This window comes from Rhinolophus sinicus, chromosome 15, assembly GCF_057876585.1.
Source record: "Rhinolophus sinicus isolate RSI-liver-muscle chromosome 15, RSI-T2T, whole genome shotgun sequence".
NCBI classification, from domain to species: domain Eukaryota; kingdom Metazoa; phylum Chordata; class Mammalia; order Chiroptera; family Rhinolophidae; genus Rhinolophus; species Rhinolophus sinicus.
The window spans coordinates 16,978,737-16,996,885 of record NC_142515.1 but is presented as its reverse complement, the minus strand read 5'-3'; the positions used below and the strand labels follow the sequence as shown (position 1 = coordinate 16,996,885).

The window sequence follows — 18,149 nt, the reverse complement described above, 5'->3', positions numbered from 1 at the left end:
TTAAAATGTATATAGTATAAACATTGTAACATATATAGTGCAATTACTTCATACTTTTTTTGTAAATAATGAATAGCAGGCACAATAAGTTCATTGTATTATATTCATTTGTTTTTCATTTCTGTTTTGAGGTCCTGGGATCACAACTTGCTTCCTCGTTAATCTCTATGAACAGGAAAGATGCAGAAGTGCAGATGGGTTAAACCTAATACATGAATGTTGGCAACTAGCTTTCTGTGTAGAATAAACTCCAGACTAATGCTCTGTTTGAGATAAGCAGGTAGACAGGCCTAGTCAAAAACCGCGTGGAATTCAGACATCCTAGATGAGGATTATACCTGAAGAACTAATGTGGATCCTTTTTAACCTGACCATTAACCCTGTGTAAATGTTGTACATTGTCATTTTCACGTTAGAAACCTCATGCCCCAGAGTAGCATTTCCCACAGTATGTTTTGTAGATCATTAGTTCTAAGAGACTTCCCAGGAACGTAATTCCAAATATGTTTGGGAAACTACTTTCTGCATTCTGTCTCTTAAAGGTGTGTAATGTATATCAGCATAGCAGCCTGAGAAGTATTGCTAAATACTGGATTTACTTTAAAAAACAAAAACCAGTGTATTAACTATGTCACGTAGACCAAGGAAATCCATCTCTAGTAAAATGCGTTAATATCACATGGAACACTTGTTTTTTTGGAACACACTTGGGGGAAACAATGTCCTTAATGTGTTAGCAGATCTCAGAGTTTATTTTTGTGATTACTTTTTTTTTTGAAAAATCACAATTAAAATTATATTTGGCAGTTACAGATATCTCAGCCTAGGGAATATAATGCTTGTATTTAAAATTTTTGTTTTAAAATCTGTATTATATATTTAATTTCTATGGGGTATGTCTTTAAATTGATATCTTTTGGAATCATTTTGATGGTTTTTGTAAATGTAATTTTCCTTATATTTAAAAATTTTTATTTACTTTTGATAGGCCAGATAATTTCTTTAACAAGCTATTTTGTAATTTAAATTATATATTTTTAAAGGATGAAGTACAACAATTGTTTTAAATTCACTATTAGGTAAAGAGATGTTTTAGTAACAGTTAGACTAATATGTTCTTGTTTTCATTTGAACTGGACGGAAAACCAAAGATTTCAATAACCCAAGATACTGCCGTGTAATTAATTCTATTCTGAAACTGTCAACTCAGACAATGACACTCTAAGCATAAACAGATTACTTATCTATACCTACTATTTATGTTCTCTAACATGAATATACATCAAGGATTTTAAGCATTTCTTTGCTTTCCATGAATTCCTTAAAAATGACAACTGAGAATGGTTTTTAAAATGTTATGGCTAAATGTGGATTTTGAATCATCCCCAGGTTGGAAAACTGAAAAGTTGTGTCATATTGTGAGTAATAGAAAATACTAAATATATTCAAGTTTCTAAGTTTGAGCCAGGGCATAAATTAGACCAAAAACGCTTAACCAGACTTGTTTCAGGTTTGGGGACATGTAATGTATAAATGTAAACTCTTACTGGAAAAGAAATAGTTCTCTACCGTTAACCACCAAACCAAACCATGAGACAATATTTTATTTTCAGTTGTATTTGGAAGACCATGTATCTGTTAGCTTTGGCTTGCCATTTACTGAATAACTAAAAATGGCATGTTTAATGCTAAGTAGTATTTATGACTAGGCCATCAAACCCCAAATGGAATTGAGGTGGAGATTCTTTCATACTGAACTCTAAAATAAACATTTTTTCCCTTAGTGTTGTATTAGACAGTACAAGATCCTTAAATTTACTCGTTGATGGAGCATAACATCTTATGGAACATATGCGTCATCCATATGGTTTCCTTTCTTCAACGGGTCTGTCCACCCAGCTTCCCCTGGCTGCTAATAACTCTTCATTGATAGTCCCTTCTACCTCCGTTCCCCAACCTCACCCCATCAGCTTTCCACGCTTTAAAGGAATTACAGGTAATAGGGAGTAGACCCACTAGAACAGTCTTTATTCTGAAGGATATTGCTTGGTGAGGAAGCCTAAAGATTAGAGTGATAACTAACTGCAAAGCCAAAGGATTACTGATAACTCAGTCCACCAAGAAGGAACTACTCAGCAACAGAAGTGGATCAGAAACTTTAAAGCCACACTAGACTAGTTGACTGAACAGAAACTCCACTTGTGGAGTTGTCTGCTGCCTGGAATGGGACCTGCTCTCTTTTCTATCACCAGTGATAGCAGGAATCCCCAGGTGTGGAGTAAGGCCCAATAATTTGCATTTCTAACAAGTTTCTAGGTGATGCTACAGCTTCTGGCCTAAGGCCAATTTTGAGAGCCACTGTTTTTTTTAAGACTAGGAAATCTTTTTGAATCTTCACTTTTGCTTTCTATCCTTTTCCTCTCTCAGGCCACCACTTTCCCCATCAAAACCTGCCACCTTCTGTTATGGATTGTCCCAGAAGCCCTCTTTTCTTATGATCCTTTTCCACATCAGTTCCTTTATCTTTTAACCATATACAGTGAGGCAGCACTGTACAGTGGAGTCAATTTTTATTATAACTGGACAGTATTTTTACTGGTCTTAGAATTCTTTATACTTTCTCTAAATTTTGATATTTCTCATGTGAACCTCCTCTTTCCTAATTTAGAAACTACATCTTCCTTTTCACATTGTCCCATTTTAATGCTTAAATACAGACAGACGTCAGATATTGCAGGTTCGGTTCCAGACCACTGCAGTAAAGCAAGTTGTAATCTTTTTGCTGGTGGAGAGTTTTGCCTCCAATTTGTAAAAACCACAACATCTGTGAAGCACAATAAAGTGCAGCACAATAAAATGAGGTATGCCTATAGATGCCTCTCACTTTCTGGGGTACCATCACATATGTGATCTGAATTCATATTGGCTTGTGAAGGCATGAAAGTGTCGTGCAGAGTATAAAGCAGTGTCATGACTAGCCTGCTGGAGTTAAAAGTTAAGTGAGGAGAAACAGTCTATCCCTCTTCGAGCAACTGTTGTTTTAGCCTCAAACAGCCTCTTTTTGTTATCTGACTTCTTACGTGGGCCATGGATACCACAAGTGCTTTTTGCTTTCCAAAAGTAACCAGGTACTGAGTTCTTAGGACGAGCAGGAGGATTTTCTGGGTGATGGAGAGTTACAGGAGCACGAGATGCATCATAAGAAAGAAAATGCTGGCTGGGAAAAACTGTTCATAGACCTTAGTGGTCATGTAGTTCAGCTTTCTCATTTTACGCAGTAAAAAATGGAACATTTCCTGGACTTGCCCAAGGTCATATAGCTACTCAAGCACAGATCACCAGACCACTGTTTTCTTCTTGCCTCAAGGCTTCTGCTGCTGTTTGACACTAGCATGAAGGGAAATTTTGTGGCACACTCAGGTGGTAACTAGCCCCATAGTTCAGCTTCTTAAGACATTTTGACAGCATATATTTAGTTTTTAAATGATAATGTTTTTAGTGACTTGAAATTTATATAATTTCAAAGAAATATATATATAAATATAAATATAGCATACACTGAGTGCATATGTGTATTCAGCACTATTTATTTGTTTAAAATAGTTTCTGACTGTAAAAGTAACACAAGCTCCTTGTAAAATGTTTGGAAAGTACAAATACAAGTTAGTAAATAAAAACCAGCAATAAACCACCCAAAGATAGCCTATTATATTAGGATAGGCTATCTGTGCATATAAAAACATCTCCAAAATCCATTGACTTAATGCAGTGCCTTAGTTTTCATTGTTGCGGTTTAGCGTAGATTGGGAGTGGGAGGGTAGGAGAGGGTCTGTTCTGAGACCCAGGCTCATTCCTCCAGTGGCTTCATCCCCCAGGCCTTTGAATCCTGCACTTTTGCAGCAGCCAGTAAATAAGGGAAGAGAGAGCCCATGAAGGAATCCATAGTAGTTTTTAAGAACTAGCACTCAACCTAGGACAGGAGTGTAAAAACAATTTTGTATCTTGTTTTATTTAAACATTTACTTATCATTTGCCCCAGTCATGAAATATTATTGGAATATTATGCAACCCTTACAGACTATCTCATTATTAATTATATTGTTTTTAAACGTGAAATATTGCTACTCTAGTTGCTTTTTAAAAGCACATTGTCTCGATACCCTCTTTCTAAAGGTTCGCATGTATGTTAAAATGTTTTATATTCCTTGACTCAATTCTGCACCAGAGAATTTACCAGCAGCACAAATGTAAAAAGTTGTATGCATAAGGATGAAGATTATATCTGTAAAATAGTAAAAAAATTTAAAAATAACTAGAAGAAAACCTGAACATGTTTGAAAGGGCCTGGTGAAATAAATTTCGGTTACTACATATGACATTGGCATACAATGCAGCCATTAACAATGATGATTTTTATTTACTTAGAATGATGTCACAGCAAGTGAGACAGGTAGGTTACAGAGTAGCATGTGTGTATGTACAGTGTATGTGAAGAGAGAGGTGTCTTTATGTGTGTATGAAGGGTGTTCACCAAAATGTTAACAGTGATTGTCTCAGAGTTAGATTTGTGGTGATTATTTTTAACTTTTCAAAAATGTTTTAATAATTTTTAAGTTTAACAGTAAGCATGAATCACTTTTATAAAATTAATAAAATTAGTAAAATTATTAGAAGATAAAATAGGTTTCAGTTATTTATATATTGACTTACTCAGATTTTCTCTGTAGTATGTTTTCAAGCCCCAAAGTTACACATTCTTCTGTTTACTGTGGGATAAAATTATAAAGTCACATTTCACCTGTAGAGGAAGTCCCGATGGTAGTAAGAGCTCCAGACCCTGGATGTAATGATCCTTTGCCGATAAGAATTAAGTTTAAATGCTGAACTTATAAAGCTCAGACATGGGAACTACGTTCATTGAGGGGCTGCAAGCCCTATTTCGTAATATATTCTTAGGCTGTCTCTGTGTTCTCTTATTGAACCACTTCTCATAGAGTTATTGTCATGAGTTCCTTCTATTTACTTACTACTGCATTCATACCCATCCATTATATTCTTCCTTAGAAAGCGGACTTGGTCTGTCATCATAGCTAAAATGTGCCTGCAGGATCTGAAGTAATTCTAGGAGCCCACAGTCACATCCCTTCCCTCGGCTACCTCCCTTCTTTCCCTTTCCCCAGACCTTCCTCACCTTTCACAGATAACAGGTACCCAGATACTTTTTATGGTTCTGTTTTTTAGTATTTAGGGGTTTTTTTCTTTAAAATTGGGTATATTACTTAAGTTTGAGAAATGATGCTTTAAGGAATTTCTGGAGATAATGTGGGAGATGGAGAAAGAATTTGTGTGCCTTGTTTATAAGAGGAAAGCATACATGAGCACTCGCTAATGTTAAAATAAAAAAAACCCCAAATACTGTATTAATCCATTGCTGTGTAACAAATCACCCCAAAACTTAGAAGTTGAAGACAGCAAACCAGTATTGGTTCACAGTTTCTATGAATCTGGAACCCAAGAGCTGCTTGGCTGGGTGCTTCTGGCTCAGGATCTTTCTCGACATTGCAGTTGAGCTGCTGGCTAGGGGGCTTCAGTCATCTGAAGGCTTGACTGAGGCGGGAGAATCTGCTTCCAAGCTCACACACTTGTTGGTGGCACGCCTAAGTTCCTCGTGAGCTGGAGAGAGTTCTTTGCCACGAGCCTTGCCACAGGGCTGTCTGAATGTCCTTAAGACATGGCATCTGGCTTCTCCAAGAACAAGTAAGTGGGGTATGTGGGGTATGTGGGTGTGGATATGTTTCAGAGAGAGAGAGAGAGAGAGAGAGAGAGAGAGAATCCAAGATGGAAGCCACAGCCTGTTTTTTATAACCTAATCTTGCAAACATATCATTTGTTATATGCTATTGCTCTCAGACCAATCATGATACAGTGTGAGAGGGGTCTGTACAAGAGTGTAAATACCAGGAGGGTGGAAACATTGGGTGGGGGTGGGCATCTTAGAGGCTGCCTACCATAAATATCTGCTGTTTTTAGGTAAATCATTTAGGAAATTAATTTTTTCACACATTTCCAACCTTTATCTTATAATGAGATGTTAGACATTGCCAGAGATGCTCAGAATTATGGGCAATTTTATTGCTATGGTTCGTTGCCTTATAAGAAATGCAAGTAAATGAGAAGTTATGTTAATATAAAGATAACACTGGGTCTGTTCCATTGTATGTTTCAAAAAGCAAATATTTCAAACTTGCGTACTTGATCAGCAGCTAGTTACTTGTGATAGATCTCCCAGAGCTGATTGGCAGGTACCAATGAAACCAGATGAAAATCTCCAATCGTATTAGATCACTAAACTCTTTTGGTGCGTCACAGGCCACGTGACAAGCTGATCAAAGCAATAGACTCTCCCAACAAAAGTGCACTTATAATTTTTTGTATTTAACTTGGGAGAATCAAAATTTTTCTGAAGTTTATCCATGTGTTCTTGGAATCCGTGGACTCTGTGTTAAATTCCGTATCTAGAAAAAATCTCCCCTTGAAGATTTTATGACTTTATGCATTGCAAAAGGAGCCCTCATTCTTTGGAATTGTACTTTGTGATTAGATCATTGTAGGTCAGGAAGTCTGTAGTAGTTTTTAAATAGTGTTGTTTCTTAAAGGCATTATTGTTTACGCCAGAGCTTGCCATAATTAGAAAACAGCTGCCTCTTCTGTGGGTAAACCAGAACCACATTAGCATTAAGAGTAAGGTGATTGAAAACATAATCATACTAAAAGAACTATTAGTTCTTTTAAACTAACATTCTATATTATCTTCTGGGAAGGGAGGCAGTGAGGGCAGTGGCAGCAAGACGGGGACAAAGAGCTCAGGCATTCAGGTTTGACTGGTCCAAGTGTTTTGCTTCTTCAGGGTAACGTGTTTGTCAAAGTCAGCTTAGCAAGTGACTTGGGAGTGAACTGAGAAATGATCCTACAAATATTTTTACAGAAAAAAATGAAAACCTCTTGCTTTAAAAAGAGAAAACAATAATTCAATTAAAGTGCTGTTTTAATCAGGAAATATTCTGGAATAACATGGAATGTGGATTTTAGTTTAGAATTAGCACACTAATACAATATTAATAATCTTGTTCATAACTGAGTTTTGTCTAGTACTTTTTTTCCATACATTTTTTTCACTTCTTAGACTCAGGAACCACATCTAATTAATTCTCTTGGTAATGACAAATAAGTGCCACTTAAATAATTGCCATCATCCAGTTACTTCATAAGAAAATTCCACTAATGGTGAAACAGTTTGATTTTGTTCTTTGTCTATTATATTTCATATACCAAAGAAAATTTAATTTTGATCTAAACTGGTTATTACAACTTTGAGGACAAAAAGTAGAATGCGCGTGTGTGTGTGTGTGTGTGTGTGTGTGTGTATATAATTTTTTTTTTTAACTTCAGAGTTTTAGTGGGTCACTTTTTCTTTTATTTTTCATGAATTATCTTGTATTTCAGGTTTTCAGCATATTGCATGCACTGGGCCAGTAATGATTAATCCTGGTTCAGTTGTCAAGAATGTTGATTTAAAAAACTTATTTCCAGACTGTGGAATAGCCTAGGGAGATCATAGCAATTTTGTTTGCGTTTGGATTGCACACTGGAGACCTCGGTCTGTATGGTTGTTGGGCCAGTCCAATTTTCAGTTAGTCTGTTTGCTCTTTACAGGTGGACCTCTCTTCTTGCTCTTCTCCCATTTTTTTTTTCTTTAGCAGTTGTAATTTTACTTGACATTATCTTGGTCTTTAAATCCAGGTGAGTTGTTTTTTTGCTGAAATAATTTTAAGCATTAAAAATAGGATTAATATATCCGTCAAACAGTTTTTGACATTTTAAAATCGTTTAACAGAAACTTCCTATCTGCACAAGTATATTTTTGAGAGAATGAATATTTTCAGCTGTATCTGAATTAATGTTTTTAGAGAAAGCTATAACATTATCATGTAAAGAAATTTATTCCCCACCCTCAGTTGTTTCTAATTCTATTTATTTTTAAAGTATAGCTAGCCTTTTTCTTACGACTTTCTACCTTTTCTGTCTTTGTAAGTTGCATTTGAATGTTTCTGGATATTTCACTCGCCCATTTGCTGTTATTCCATTTTTATGGTTAACTTGTCTGCTTCTTTATTTTTATGTTTCAACCAAGAATGAATAGCTTGGGAAGAATGACATGATAAAAAGAACATCTTTCTTTGAGGGGAAAAAAAAATATCACCATTGGAGCCCATTTTCTACTAAATAAGTTCTCCCAAGAGTAGACGGGAGAATTTTAAAGCTACATTAATCCCTTGAAGCTTAGATGCTGTTTTCAAATTATTGTATTGGGGTTCTAAATTCTTCATTAAGTAAATATTTTAATTCTTGCTGGTGCTAAACATGATCGATGATACAAAGATAAATCAGAAATAGACTCTTTCCTCAAGGACTATCAATTGGAGAAGATATGCTGTGCACTTAAATAACTACAGTATAAAGTATAAAGTGGTAAGAAGGTACACAGATCAAAGTCGCTGTGGTAGCTCAAGGGAAAGGTTGATTATTGTTGGTTGGGAGGAATGAGAATTAGGGAAGGTATTCTTAGGAGTCTTTTATGATATAAATGAGACTTTATGGTTTGAATATACTCTATGGGAAACCTTTTGTGAGAAATTATCATTTTGTATTATCATGTTTTCTGGTCTATTAGACCATTGGCTCCTTGACAGTAAGAATCATGTATTTTTATCTTTGTGTTTCCAAAACTTCATACTTGATTGATGTTTTATTATGTGATTTTTGAGAGAATGAGTCAGCTGGGAACCTAGAAATGTCCACACCGAATCAGACAAACATTTCATATAGTTTTGTGTTCTAGTCTGACATGGATACTGCCCTCTGTAACATGAGCTTCAAAACATTAAAAATATTCACAGAACATCCCTAGTCGATAAGTAACACTAATGAAATTTTTATTCCACAGATAGTGATGGGGAGGGGAACAAATATTCTCCTTTACAATAAAATTACAAACTATGGAAATAAGAATGTGTCAGAAGAGTAGGTAGTGAAATCTTCAGATATTCCCATGAAATTGTAATGACCTTTTAATTCAGTTTGGAAAACTACTGATTTATACTATGGAACTAGGTAACTACGATAGTATCCAATGCTATTTCTAAGAACATTGTACTCGTAATACTCATAGTTAAAATATATATGGATTTTGACAGCAGTCTGACCTGTGGAATCTTACTGTAAAGCACTCTGAAAGAGCATCGACATTCAGGGTACAGGGAGGTAGCTGATTGCTTTCCTAGAGTACTTTTTCTAGCCCTTTGGGGGGCAGTTTGGTACTATGAAAATTAATATTGCCCCAGAAATTAACCCATGCATATATATGGTCAATTGAATTTTGACAAGGGAGCCAATACCATTCATTAAGGAGAGGACAATGTTTTCCAATAAATGATCGTGGGAAAACTAGGTGTCCTCATGCAAAAGAATAAAGTAAACCCTATACCATATATAAAAATTAACTCGAGATGAATCAAAGACCTAAACTAAGAGCTGAAACTGTTAAACTCTTAGAAGAAAACATCAGGGGAAAGGTTCATGACATTGGATGTGGTAATAATTTCTTGGATATGATGCCAAAAGCACAGACAACAAAAGGAAAAATAGGGAACTTGTATTTCATTCAAAATGAAAAACTTTTGTATGTCACAAATACTATCAAAAGGGAAATATTTGTATAATGGGACAGAACATTTGCAACATATATCTGATAAGGGATTGATAAGAATAATATGTAAAGACCTTCTACAACTCAACAAGACAAACAACCCAATTCAAAAATGGATAAAAATGGGACTTGAATAGATATTTCTCAAAGGAGATATACAAATGGGCAGTAAACGCATGAAAAAGATGCTCAGCATCGCTAGTTATTAGGGAAAGGCAAATCAAAACCATGAGATACCACTTGTGCACGTTAGGATAGCTGTTATCAGAAATGGTGAAGATGCGGAGAAATTGGAAGTTGCTGGTGGGAATGTAAAATGGGTCAGCTTCTGTCAAACAGTTTGGCAGTTCCTCAAAAAGCTAAACAGAATTACCATAGGATTCAGTAATGCCACTTTTTGGTATATACTCAAAAGAATTTAAAACAGGGACTCAAAAACATACTTGTATACATACCAGTGTTCATAGCAGCATTATTCACAGTAGCCAAAGGATGGAAACAACTCAAATGTCCATTGACAGATAAATGGAAAAACAAAATCTGATATATACACACAATGTATATATCACATACAAACAATGTATATATACACACAAACCTTAAAAAAATGAAATTCTGGTACATGCTATACAACATGGATGAACCTTGAAAACATTATGCTAAGAGAAATAAGCCAGATATAGAAGGATTTACACTTTAAAATAGGGGAATTTAAATACCAGTTTCTGCTTGGGCTTACTGTGAATATTTCTTTTTTGTGGCAGGTGGTAATGGGATATGAAATGGCTTTTTACTGTTCAACGAGCATTTCTCAGCATACCATCTTTTTGGTTATTACTATTAAAAACTATCTGGATTTTACAGTCACTATTGGATGTTTAAATATATATTTTATGTCTGCATTTCTAGGAATACTCTTAGAATCTAGTCCATATGCTGTAATACTTAAAGCAGTAAAGCAGAATATACTTGTTTGTATTGCTTGATTTTTTTATTGTTGTTTGTTTTGTTTTTAACTTTAGAAAAACACTCAGTAATTGGAAGCTTCACTGACCATCAACAGTCTAATCTTTGCTAGGAAGTAAATAGAACCACTGATTCCTTCTTTTTGAACATTATTATTTTCGTCAAGTATAAAAATAAGAGTGAGTGAGATTTCCCTGGAATGGAAATTGTAAATGAAACTTTAGTTCTAATGTGTACAGTAGTGATGAGACTATTAATAAGTTCAACTTTTATGGAAAAGTTTGTCAATATCAGAGGTTAAACGTGCCTACCCATGTGAAACCCATGTGAAGCATTTTGCATCTTGTGAGTGCCCAATAATATTAACTGTTATTATAATGCTGCTGAAATCTTCCTTGATTGTCATGATCTAACTAGAAAAAATACCAGACGGACAAGAAACAGGAATAAGCTATGATGATTAAAACATCCAGGCAGAAGTTTTCAAAATACTTGATTGAACTGCTGTACTTCTTGCTCGGGTGTTTTGAATTATTTTGATACTATGTAGATATAGAAAATAGTGGTAAATCAAAGGCCTTACATAGACCCCTCTAATATCCTTATCACTATTATCTTTTATTTAAAAAATACAATATGTAGTTCTTCTTGAATATTAACTTTATTTTAAAATATGTATATTTGGGGCTAAGTGCTGAGTACAATGTTCCGTATTTGAACAGAGTCAATCAGAAATCTGGTTTGCTCCCAAGTGTTCATCAGCAGATGCATGGATAAGCAAAATGTGGAATATACATGTGAGTACAATGGAATAGTATTTAGCCTTTAAAAGGGAGAGAATTCTGATACTTGCTGCAACATGGGTGAAACTTGAGAATATTATGCTAAGTGAAATAAACCAATCACAAAAAGACAAATACTGTATGATAGCACTTACATGAGATACTTCGAGTAGTCAAAATCATAGAGACAGAAAATAGAACGGTGATTGCAAGGGCCTGGGGGAGGGAAAACGGGAAGTTATTGTTTATTAGGTATAGAATTTCAGTTTTACAAGATGAAAAGAGCTGTGGAGATGGATGGTTGTGTGGTTGCACATTGTGAATGTATTTAATACCAGTGAACTGTACACTTAAAGATGGTGGATATGGTAAATTTTGTTATGTGTATTTTGTCACAGTAAAACAAAATTGAAAAATAAAAGGGTTACCAAATATCCCATATAAGTTATTGGGCTGATGGTATTATCTAAGGTTCAAAGTCTTTATAAATATTTACAATGTTAATAACTTATTTTCCTTGTTTTTTTCATATTATAAGTCTAAGAAAAACCCAGATTTTAAAAAACTGATATGATAAAAGTTTAAGTGACTGAAGTATAGCAGCTCACCTGCCTAAGAATAAACAAGCAGGTGTCAGAAGACTTGGATTCCAGTCCTAATTCCACCATTTACTATGTGTCCTTGATGGATTTTAGTATGTGTAATGGAGGTATAATTTTAGAGTTGTTTTGAGCATAAAGTGAAACAACAGGTATGAACGTGTATTGTAAACTAGAAGGCACTATGCTCAGAGAAGGAGCTATGTAATCTTTTTCTAATTTAGACTTTCTTTGCACAGTATGGTTTGTTTTATTAGACGACATAAAAGCCCATCATGCCAATTTTGTTAATGGGATGAGATAGTAATGGTAATATGGAACACTTAACAGTAAATCCATGCTAACCACTGTGAAATCTTCGGCTTGGCTAGATATGTACACTAATATAGAGCCTCTGGTAGCATATATGAGCTTATGACCTTAGGATTGTTGAATTGCAAACAGATTTTTATATGTCAGCAAAGACATCCAAAATCACATCAGAATGCCAAGAGTTCTTAATGAGATGACTAGCTGTGTATCTGTCACTCTGTCTCAATTCCAAGGTTTAGCCTTGGAGGCGAAGCCGTAATCCTTGCATTGACATAATTCAGAAGGGTTCTGGTGAGCCTCACGTGTATGTATAATTCTGTGAATAAATTGCACCCCAGAGGTACTCAGCTCCATTTTGCATTTGCAGACTTTCTGTTCCTGGATTGAGTGGTATGTTTTCTAATCAATTGATTGGTTCCTTTAATGATCAATTTCAGGCATGAAGAGTAATCGTTATCAAAAGCAGAGCAGTGCAAGTAAGAACTAGCAAGGATTAAAAAAATTAGCCTTGACCTTCTTTTAGATTGGAAATTAAAATTATTTTGAAGATGACTGCCCAGTTGAAGTTGAGAGGTTTTGTTTTCCCCTCATCACAGTTAATAGTTGACATAAATTCTAGAAGTAGAAGGAAACCTTCCTTTTGCTTTGGGAAGAAGTGGACCTTTGTGCAAAATAATTCCAGGATTTGAAGTAGAAAGTGAAAAATTAACTTTGTAGTTTAGAGTGTTAATTTGCTCTAACCAAGAGTTAACAAAAGGAAATGGGAAATGGACAAATCAGATTTTTTGTCTAGCCAACATTGAATACATTCACAAAAGTGTTAAATTTGAAACCACTGATATAAATTTAAAATCCATGACCCATCCCCTCGACCCCTACCAAGTGAAACTGGGTGATGTTACGTTATAATCCACCTTCCTCTGAAGTACCCTCACCATGTGCTTAGAGCAAATGAAGGACTCTCTTTTGATTGGTCTTCTTCAGCCTCTGAAGCCGCTGTTTGGACAGTGGCTACACTAGTCAGAAGATGAAGTTATAGTTAGATTATTTTTAGTTCTTTCTAGACCCATATCTTTATTAGAAAGTTGTTTGGATTCCTGTGGTCAGTGGTGTAAGGAAACACTAGGTTATTAACAGTTTCCAATGATTTCCTTAAGAGTTCCTTTGGTTGCAAAATCTTTTGATGCCTTTGTTCATTAGAGGTGGGGTGTGAGCATAGTAACTGAGGCAATGGGATTTTTAAAATATATTCTTCACAATTGTGAGTAAAGCTCCTTGAGGAGTTGTTCTCCACTGTGTTCCCCATGTGTAAACTGGGATTTACCCATAGGAGGCACTCAAAAAATCCTTTTCATCGACTGAAGAAATATGCTTGCTAAGAATCAGTATGATTTACTTAAAGAATAAACCATTCAATTCTTTGAAATAATCTGATTTATAAGAACTAGGGATAAGTTAATTGTGAAACATGAATCCTTTCTGTGTATGTGTGGAAGAAAAACTAAAACTAGATACTTATTAAAAAATACAGATAAAAAATGTCTACATGAATAGAAAGTGCAAATATGTTCTTATCATTCCCCTTAAGCGTATTTGCACTTGACATAACCCACTGGGAGAAAGTGATTATCCCACTGAGGCCACCCTCAACCATAAAACATTTCCTTCATTTAGTTTTTCTCTCCTTTCTCTCTTGAAAAAGATATTTTTCTGCTTGTTTTACACGTGTATTTTACTTTTCCTGTGTGTGTGTGTGTTAAATAAAGGCAGTGCTCTGTCTCCTTCCTTCAGGAAACACCTTTTTTCTGTGTGATGCAGTCAGTTTTTGTCATTTCCACTTTAATGTAAACTACGAAGTCATCCTTTTCCCATGAGAAGGAAATGTCCCAGCTGTTCCTAAATTGTGGCGTCTGCTGTGGGAGAGGACACGCTTTCAGGAGCAGGTCCGTCTCTCTGTTCCACGTGTTCTTTTACTGCTTTTTCCATAAAGTTGATTTTTCATTTCTCATGTGTGCCACCTAATTGACAAGATGGTGACTTCCTGTTTGAGAGTTAGGTCTGTTTTTGTGTATCAGACCCATGGTGATAGTACTTTGTGAGGACTGGCAACACTGCTGTTCTCTCCTGATTTAAGAGGTAAGCTGGGAAAATCAAGATTGAAAAGGGTATTATTTTGAAAGTAATTCTATAGTGTTTTCTTGGTTAAAATGCTCACCACTTCCTCTATTCTCTAAACACACCCATTTGAGCATATCACTATTTCCTTTGTTTTGAGTCTCTTCTACTTATGTGTGTAGAACTACCATTTGGAATATGATCTCCTGTTGATTCACCTGAGCACCTCTACTCAGCCTCTGAGTGTCCAGCTAACTGACTCTTTTCAGTATCACAAACTCACTGTAAAGTGTTGCTGCAGGAAGGGTCTGCCATACTACTGTTAATTACCACTGGTCCCAAACACACGACTGCATTTGCTCCTGCTGCTCCTGCTCCCTGAAACATACTGTGGCTGCTGCTTTGCTTGGCTAGCTTAATGTTTGAAGTTATAATGTATTAATCACATGTTAGCTCTATCATGAAATGTTCCCTTTCTACCTTCGTTACCTTGGGCATGGGTTAGGTGCTTTGTTTGTTAGCGCACATAAAGTTCTGAAAATGATATAAAAGGAAATTATGTTTTGTTAGTTATATTTTGGTGCCATGGAAACAACTTTCAGAAATGGGAAGCTACAAATCACCCATACGAGTATGAATTTCTCAAGAGCCAAGGCTGGTTTTGTCATTTTTGCTACAGCCAACACAAGTTTTTTATTTGGGGACATCATGATTAAAGGTTATTCTATGAACGTGTCATCCGTAGATTTATACTTCATCAAGGGTGTTTGGTTGTATTACACAGACCTGGTCAAAGGATGAATGTGTGCTAGAAACGTGAAGGGAAGGGAATGGAATTGGTGCTTGGGAACATTTCTATTTATTAAATTGCTACTTCCTGTGCAGCAAAGGAGAGTCCTGTAACTTGGCTGTTAGCTAAAGAGATAGTCAGGGAAACGTGACAGATCACAGCTGTATACTGTACTCTATATGGAAATGTGCTTGTTTGCCCTCCTGTTCATTTAATTTTTTCTAATTTCCTAATATATTAAAGTTTACCACAGTGTTTCATGGAACAGAAGGTTGGATATATACCCAGATAAGAATGTGAACAATGGTTAAATACTAGAGTGTAGGCAAAGTGAATTAAATACGGGGTATGTGTGCTACAAAACTGACAAGTAGAGACCCCTTCTGAATAAATTTTTAAAAGATCCCAAGAGCATTTAGATGTTTTAGGCTAGCTCTGTAATTCAAGCAGTTCTATATTTTCTTTTATAAACTACATAATTGTTTTACAAAGAATTAAATACTTGCTCTGTATTCTAACAGTTCCACCATTTTATTCTCTCTCAAAGATTTAGAACCACCTCTGGGTGTTACTTCTTTCATCTTACCATCCTAATCATCTTTACTTACCACTGGAACAGTATTAATTCCCCAGAACCCCTTCCTTCCTTCCTTCTTTCCTTCCTTCCTTGAGATTTTATACTCTGATGTCTGTTTAAGCCTAATACTCTAGTAAGTTGCTCACATCAGCACAAGTTCATTTCTTGACATTGGACCGGTATCTTGGAAATGTTTTTCAATAGCTCATTTCAGTTTGGGTGGGATGTTTCATTGATGATACAGAGGAATGACAATTAACATGTTCCATAGGAAAGAGGATTCCAATTTGAGTATTCATTCCTGAGCAGCAACCTTTTGATAGAGGGGAAAGAGTACTGGCCTAAAGTCAGGAGATGAGTTTTCTGTGTGACCTTGCGTAGCAGCCTTAGGCATCTCTGAATTCTCACAACTGAAGGGAATCGGACTAGATGAACTTTAAGGCCCTTTCAGCTGTATTTAACATTTCACAGGACCTGAGCTCCCTGCTAGGACTAAATGCAGTTGTCTGCCTTATTAGTGTCAATTACTCCCGAAGACCCACTATATGATATGAAAGGTGAAAAGAAGGTAAGCCAGTTGAGCTGTGTGATTTAGACGGAGGAAGCCACAGCGTTCCAGATGGTGAGGCTCATGCAACAGAGACAGACTGCAGCGAAAGTGGACACAAGTAATGCTGATGGCCTCCTGACAGTGTAGGTAGTGGACAGGGGCTTATGGATTGGCTTACTCAGTGGCACTCACTTCTATTGGTACAGCACAGTCTAGAAAAGGATTTTTTTTAGTTGGTCTTGAGGAGGCCTAAGTGAGAGGATTGGCTGTAGTCAGAGTGAGAGCATCTTCAAGAAGTACTTTTGTAAGGAGTGGAGCAAGGTGGTGCTGTTATGTCACACAGGTTGAGCTTGCTACAGTACACATAAATGCTGAAATACATAGATGAAATCTAGGTGCTTGCAAGGAATAAGGAACATCTATTTGCATGCAGAGGAGAGACCTATCACACAAATGCTCTGGCTAATGAAGGATTAACTATTTGCTTTTTCTTTTGTGTTGCTGTGTTATGTTTATCTGGGTAGGATAATCATCCATGTAAATTTCTAGTCTGCGAAAAATTCTTCAGTGGACTCATCATAAACTTAGTTGTTGTTTTTAATCGCGAAAAACAACCTTTTTATTGCGCGGGAGGCGTCCGCAGATAAACTTAGTTATTGTATGAAATCTTTGAGGGCATGTAGTTCAAAGCCCTCATTTGCTATTGAGGAAATTGAGGCTGCGAGAGAGTAACTTGGCCAAAATCATGCTATGAGTTAGAATTGGAGTAAGAACTGGAGCTAGAACCCATTACTGGTGATTCACATTTTTACTGTTGAGAGTACAAACCTATCCTTTATATATTTAAAAGTATGAAGTGTACCAACAAAAAATTTCAAAATGGTAAGCAATTTTAGTTAAGTTAGTGAATGAGACTAAATCTTTTCTTTTTCTGGGAATCCTCCCCCCAGCCTTTGCTCTTCAATAACTTGAAAAAGTAACATTTTACTAGTACATATATTTCCATGTCAATTCTCTATCATATTTTTGGACTGTGATATAAAACAGTGTTACACAAGTAGGGTAACATGAGTGTAAAGTTTGTGTACAGTAAGAATCCAGAAAATTCTCTTATGACAGAGCAAGATTGTGTAACACTGAATCATGTTGGTTTTGAACAGAAATTTCAGAATCTTAACCCATCAGAGAATGTGATAAAGGGGAAAAAAAAAAATCATGATTATTTGCTGTGTTTTAGTAATTACATGCAGGATTTTTTTCCTTTTATATAATTATTTAGTTTTGAACAATGTCCTAATTTTTTTGATGACTATGAGGCCTAACTAATGTTTTGTGAACATGTTGGAAATGTTCCTAATAACTGCAAAATGGTATCAGGATCTGAAGATGGGAGAAGCTGTTGAATACATTCAGACAATGGAATGTATTACTACTTTGCTATTGCTGTGGGCCACCAGGATTGGACATGGTGATCATATAAGTCACACTGTACAATCCATTCATTGTATTGTTAATGTGGAAAAGTGGAGTATGGAGTATGCTGATTTGAGACTGGAATTCTCTGTTTGGGAATCTCTTAATTTATTATGCCTCCATGCTGAGTAGTTAAAATTATATGGATTATATACTTTGTTCTTGTTTTTATAGGAAATATAAAATTTAATATGTAAAAGAGCTTGCATTATTTCTTAT

At 35.7% G+C, this 18,149-nt stretch overlaps 1 protein-coding gene across 9 annotated transcripts in view; it reads left to right on the top strand.

Annotated features, from left to right (window-relative positions):
• Positions 1-18,149, top strand: part of ADD3 (adducin 3) — a 109,041-nt gene that overhangs the window by 26,380 nt on the left and 64,512 nt on the right. Inside the window, exon 1 of one of the 9 annotated variants that reach the window (XM_019725099.3) lies at positions 14,369-14,561. The exons of the other annotated variants lie outside the window; for them this stretch is intronic. The gene's annotated coding sequence lies outside the window, so the exon portion shown is untranslated. Of the gene's footprint in view, positions 1-14,368; positions 14,562-18,149 lie in introns of those variants that run through there. 9 annotated transcript variants of the gene reach the window in all.